Source organism: Macrobrachium nipponense, chromosome 28 (assembly GCF_015104395.2).
Source record: "Macrobrachium nipponense isolate FS-2020 chromosome 28, ASM1510439v2, whole genome shotgun sequence".
Lineage (NCBI taxonomy): Eukaryota > Metazoa > Arthropoda > Malacostraca > Decapoda > Palaemonidae > Macrobrachium > Macrobrachium nipponense.
In genome coordinates this window covers 19,891,839-19,898,981 of record NC_087217.1, presented here as the reverse complement: position 1 = coordinate 19,898,981, position 7,143 = coordinate 19,891,839, and positions in this window count along the sequence as shown.

Genomic DNA, 7,143 nt, shown 5'->3' with positions numbered 1-7,143 from the left:
AGTACTTAACAACTTTCATCCTAATATCAATACAATGGAGTTGAGAACGATGATTGTTTACCTTTTTTAGATTTGAAATTACCAGAACGAACTCTGAGTTCTCCACGTCGTCTATAGAAAACGCACTTTTACTGGACTGACTAACAATTATTATAGTTTCGTGTCAGCAATCTTTTAAAATTAATACTATTCACACTTTGGTTAATAGAGCACTGAAATACTCTTCGTCTTGGCATCTATTCCACGTGGAAATGACTTTTTTGCTAGGTTTCTTCAAATCTAATTCGTTTTCACTCGACATTGTTTAAAAAAACCATCAACAAAATACTTACAAAATTTTTGCAGCCACCAATACTAATTTTAATGTCCTAAAAGACTATTTTATGTCACATCCCTATATATCTGACTTGAAATTTACATCCAGCCTGAAACGAATCATTGAACAGGAGATACCATGCCTTAAAGTCAAACTCATATCCAGCAATACCTGCACAATTGGTTCCTTTTTTAACTATAAAGATCGCCTTCAGCCTTTTATGCGATCCAACGTTATATATAATTTACATGCCCTGGATGTCCGGGCTCTTACGTCGGATCACTCGAAGGCTGTTTAAGGGTCAGATATTGCTCTCACTTGGGCTTCAGCTTTTTCGCACTGGTCAGAGATAAAGCAACCTGAATCCTTTTCCAACATCAGAATCATGCTTTTAATTGCAAAATTGAAATACAAAAGAACAGTTTTCCATAATAGACCATGTCAAACATCCTGACCATTACCACCCTTGAGTCTTTATATATCAAAAGGCTTGTTCCCTCTCTTAACAGTAACACGTCCTCAGCAACTCTGTACCTGGCATAGTTGAAGTCGTTACTTTTAACTTGTCGTAGTTCATTCCATCTTCTCTCCTCACAATGAACGGTTGGTGTTTAAGCAGTCTCTTTTTTTTTAACCTGTTCTTTTTTTCATTTTACTTTGTTCTTTTTATGTAATTTTAAGACTATTTTTAATATATGTGAATTCCTGTTTACACTTTTATTGTTTGTTATTTATAAATGTGTCTTTATCTTTCACAGACTGATGATGCACAGAGAATTTCATGTGCGAAACGTTTCTTAGAATAAATTGATGTTTTAATCGTTGTATCATGGACATCCCCTGGAGGTTTTATATATATATATATATATATATATATATATAAATATATATATATATATATATATATATACATACGTACATACATACATACATACATAATACACACACATATATATACATACATACATACAAATATGTACAAATATTTATACATATATATAAAGAAGAAAATTAAGCCTTTTAAGAGATGACATCATAAGACTTTTTCTTTCATAAAAAGACAGAAAAATTACTTTTAAAAATGACGACAAACATCGTTTAAAAGGGGACGACAAAGGCATCTTAAAATAAAAAACACATTTTCGAAAAGTAATGACAAAGAAGCCTCTCATGAAATTATAAAAAAAGACGTTCCTTAAAGACGGCCATTTATAAAGTGCCGATAAAGACAAACACTGAAAATAATCCTTAATTTAACGTTAGCAAGTCTAAACAATGATCTTTGAATGCATATACTATCTAAGGGAATGTTGAATGCCTTCTTACTAAATCTATTCCAACCTCAATATCTACATCTAAATTTCGTTTTGTAATCTAGTACTCTCTCTCTCTCAAGAACACTTCTTTCTTAATATTTCATTTGTCTTTGCATCTAAACACACAATAATAAGTATGCGTCTGAAATATATAAGCATATACCACATGAAAATAAGAATCCTACTGGGAGGCAACAGCCAAAATGCATAGGAGAAACATCCCTCCGCCCACCCCCAAAAGAAGAAAAAAACCATGCAGATATTAAATTTAAAAAAATTAAGTTAAACCACAAGCTTTGTCGCATCAGCATTTGAAATACGTAGGATTATCGTGATATTCTCCCACTAAAGACAACAAACGTAACCTTACCCACACCATAATAAACACAAATAAATAATTAATGGCAAAGAGAGAGCAAGAACTACTTACTGGGACAAAAGCGTCACCGCTTAGGGATCCAAAAATGCGTATGTGGCTCGTGGCAGAGAGAGAGAGAGAGAGAGAGAGAGAGAGAGAGAGAGAGAGAGAAAACACGATATTGATCATAAGGCATCACATCTAATAAGAGCAGCGGCAGAAGGGCACACGTACCTCGGTAATGAGTCGGAAGGAAGACGAAGGTAATTTGGGAAGGGGAGGGGGGGTTTACGACTAAGGCATCGCGTGACCGAAATAGAATCATTACCGGCAAGCATTTAGTCAGTGGCTGACGGCGTAAATTGCCAATTAAGGTAGTTAAAGGACGAAATCTCATTGGCGACTTGAAAAGTTTCCCTCGACAATCTGATACGGAAGGTGGGAGGCTTTACAATGTCACTGGCTGATCTGTGACTCTCGTCTCTTGTTGGCTTTCAAGCTTCATTACGACGCGACGCTGCCTGCACCAGACCGCAAAGACTTGGGATGGAATAGAATATAGGACTTAGCGCTGGGACCTATGTGGTCATTCAGCGCTGAAAGGGAAATTGAGCGTGGGAAGGTTTGAAAGGTGTAACAAGATGGAAACCTCAAAGCAGTTGCACTATGAAACAATTGTTAGGAGAGGGTAGATAGCAAGATGGAAGAAAGAGAATATGAATAGGAGTACAGTAAATAAGATTTGTTAAGCGTTTCATTAACAATTTATATCTTGTAAGTCAGGGAGATCCGATGGTTTGAGCATCGCAAAAATAAAGACATATTTTAGTATATATTAAATATTAGGAAACAAACTCCTCAAACAAAAAACCATAATTTATACTGATTTTTTTTCAATCTGAACTGGAACTAAATGTCAAAAAAAAAAAAAAAAAAAGTGTCGCATTACCTACTAAAAAATTGTACCATACGATAACAGCGATACATCTGATATTAAGGGAATGTAAAACATGGCAAACTGCAGCCAGTAAATCATATTGCGTTCTTCACAATTATTTGTGCTAAACTGACTGAAAGCTCTGCATAATGTTTGAGACCTTAGATACTACCGTTTTTCCCTACTTACTGCCATCTAATAATATAGAGAAGGTCCCAGCCAAAAGAGATTACTGCATGGATTAACAATATACACATACACACATACACACATACATACACATACATACACACACTATTATATATATATATATATATATATATATATATATATAATAATATATAGTATATATATATATATATATTATATATATATATATATATATATATATATATATATATAACCTGAACCGTAATAGCACCTGGGTAATCTGGATACAGTGAGAGAATAAATACCAAAGTAAAACAAATATATATGGAAATATTCGCCAACTTCTCAAGGCAGCTATGCATCTATTTATATTAAAAGTCAGACGGACTAAAATTATCTATAAATTAGCCTGTAGCCCAGAAAATATGTCAAGATAAATAAATACATGAAGTAATGGCTTCAATAGTGTCAAATTCCGATAAAATGGAACCTCTCATTATTGCAGCTTTTGCGATTAAGACCGAAAAATGCCGACACTTTGATCTTACGATGACCGCTAGTCCTGAAAAATTAATTAATGCCAAACATATTTGGGAAAAAAATTGACCAGTCCTCAAGATACCTACCTAATATAGGCCTTGGAATTTATAAAACCTAATATTAATAGGCCTAACAGGCATTATACACATGTAAATTCAGAGCATAAAACGCGAACACTCACGTTCACACAATAAAAAAAAAGGAAAAACATAGGCGAGAAAGTAGTTAGACAGAAAGGAGGCCAAAGGTTAAGCGAAATGTACTACGTTATCTACCTAGGAAGCGAAATTCTTATAATTTTTGTACGCCAAGAAAAATATACCCAACGCCTATGACATTTCCTTATCGTAGCTCTGATTTGACCAGCACTTTGCACGCAATCATGTCAGGTCCAAACTGTATGCACGCAATCTGTCGATTTGACGTCACGCCCTGAAAACTAAAAGAACAAATCAGGCAGGTAACTTGGACGATTAGTTCTGTTCTTCCTTTCCTCATGCAAGAAGTAATCTACATGAATGTCGACACACTTGTCATAATAATTACTTGTAAGATTTTCGCTCATGGTGAGCTTAAATTTAATAATGACCATGACAGCGAGAAGACTGGAGATCATTTCTTCTTTTTATTTACACCAACGTTTCGGGAATCCTTTCCCATCTTCAGGGCTATAAAAATCAATTTAATTTATAGCCTTGAAAATGGAAAAGGATTCCCGAAACGTTGGTGCAAATAAAAAGAAGAAATGATCTCCAGTCTTCTCGCTGTCCTGTTCATTATAATAATTAGGTCCGGGTGATGACATCATCAGTAACCCAAGCTTCTTTTTTACAGCATGCTATTCCTCGTTCTGTACATTTAGTTCCAATTTTTAATTAGATGACCAAATCAGTATAGCATCTTTACACCAGACTCCGTTTGATCATATACATTTACTCATATAGATTTCATACCCTTTAAAATGCGTCAAACCAACATCATAACACAATGCTATAGTACAAGTTTCATTTTGGGTCCAAAAATCTTTACCTCACTAAATTCTAAAGGGAGACTTCACTAAATAAAACATTCAAGCTTCAATTTAACTTTTGTTGTTGTTGCTTGCACCATACTGCTGAGGTTTGTTTCATATTTCGATGCCACCAATTTATTTGTTTTTATTTAATATCTTTTTATTTATTTTCTTTAACATGGTGTAGGCGTTACCCTACGCTCGAACTTCCATCTTATATCCACCCTTCTAAGCAGGATTACGGATATCCTGAGTCGAAAGATCTAAAGAGTAGGCGTCATCTGATAAGATCGAACTAGAGAGATTAAGTTAAGGGAAGTTTTCGCTACCTACTGATTGAATCAATCACTCGTCTTGATACAGATGTACTACAGGCACAAGTGTTAAATAGCATCATAATTCGCTTTGCCTGTTTTTGTGACATATCTTTACAAGAATGTACCGACTGAGTAAAGTTAACTCGAGAGAGAGAGAGGAGAGAGAGAGAGAGGAGAGAGAGAGAGAGAGAGAGAGAGAGAGAGAGAGCATATACAAACAGGAATATGATACATCTATATGTCCACATTTTAAGAACATGCTTTAAGAAATAACATTATTCGCTGTACTTGTTTTGGTAACACATCATTATATAATAATATTGAATGAGTAAAATTAGGGAGAGATCGTTAAAAATAAGTTAACTTGCGCAGGCACGGATTGGATAAAAACAGCAGCCCTGTACTACATACATAAGTCACACACACAAAAATGAAAAAAAAACCTAATAAATGTCATTCCCTTCCATGCAATGTGAACAAATCAACATGACCCTATTTCCATTTCACTGAGAGACTCGAATTAACACCCTATCGTGTCTATGTTACGCAAGCATGGGAAACTCGCCTGCGTTTGAAGATTCAGTTCTCTGATACAATACTTGGTCATGGATCAAACACTGAGTTCAATCGTGGTGGATAAAACTCTACCCTTTTCTTTTTGTAGTAATGGCTGAACGAGTATAAGATGAATCAGCATTAAAAACGTCGATGAAAGACAATATGAATAAGACGAGAAAACGAGGAGCAAGAATGGAGACAGCGTTGGTAGACAAAGCTGAAGCAGAACAATAATAACAAGTAGAGGAGAAACAATCAGAAGAAATGGATAAGAGGCAGTAGGTGGTAAGGATGTCGAGTTTAATCTAGAGAAATAAGGACAAGGAAAATCGTACAGGAACTAGAAAAAGGAATGAGAGGAGGAGGAGGAGGAGGAGGAGGAGGAGGAAGGAGAAGCGAAGGAAACCAGTAACACTTGTAACTCTGACCCACAGACTGACCCACTTTCTGTTATTGGCAGAAAAATGATTTATGACCTCTTTCCTCCATTTCTTTCAGTCCTCGCCCCCCCCCCCCCTTCTCTCTCTCTCTCTCTCTCTCTCTCTCTCTCTCTCTCTCTCAGGGGCCCCAATAACACCATTTCTCTTGCCCAACCAATTCCCATCGGTCTTCCCTTTACCCCTTTCTTCACAATTGGTCTTTCGCCACATAGATCGTCACTGCTCTTAAGACCGTTTTTAAAATCCTTTTTTTCAAAGATCTTGCAGAGAGAGAGAGAGAGAGAGAGAGGAGAGAGAGAGAGAGAGAGAGAGAGAGAGAGATCCTTTTACATGATGGAGCGACTTCGTTTTGTTGAAAAGTTTCCACTCATGTTTCTCCAATACAAATTTTTAACAGTCTGAAGATGCGGACCACCCGAAGATTAACTTCTGTGGTGTCATCTTCAAGATGACCACCTCAAAGCTGGCCGAATAGACAGCAGACGAGAAAGAGAGAGAGAGAGAGAGAGAGAGAGAGAGAGAGAGAGAGAGAGAATTTCGCTGTCATCAAAATCCATAAGACAATGTAAATAAAAATTGCTGAAAAAATACTGGCCAGAAAAATTGTGCTTCCAGTCAACTCTCTACTGGAAAACAATATCTAACATAATTAAATAAACAAAAATGACAGTTACTCAGTTCACAGCGAAAAAAGGTAACTTGATCTGAACATTTCGGTTGAAATGAATTGAATATATAATTTAGGCCAAAGGCAAAGCACTGGGACCTATGAGGTCATTCAGCGCTGAAACGAAAATTGACAGTAAAAGGGCTAAAAGGTGTAACAGGAGGAAAACCTCAAAGCAGTTGCCCTGTGAATCAATTATTAGGCGAGGGTGGAAAGTAAGACGGAAAAAAGAGAATATGGAAGGAGGTACAGTAAAACGAACGAAATGGGTTGCAGCTAGGGGCTTAAGGCACGCTGCAAAGAACCTTAAAGTAATGCCTTAGTATTTGTCCGTTTCACTTATTGACCAAGATAGGGCTTATGATACTATTACAACACTATGATCATTCATATAACATTCATGTTCTAATTTCGTCTTCCTTACGTTCCTTTTTCGATAGTTAATTCCCTTTTTCTTTGGTTTCATATGAATGGCTACCATTTTGGAATAATAATAATAATAATAATAATAATAATAATAATAATAATAATA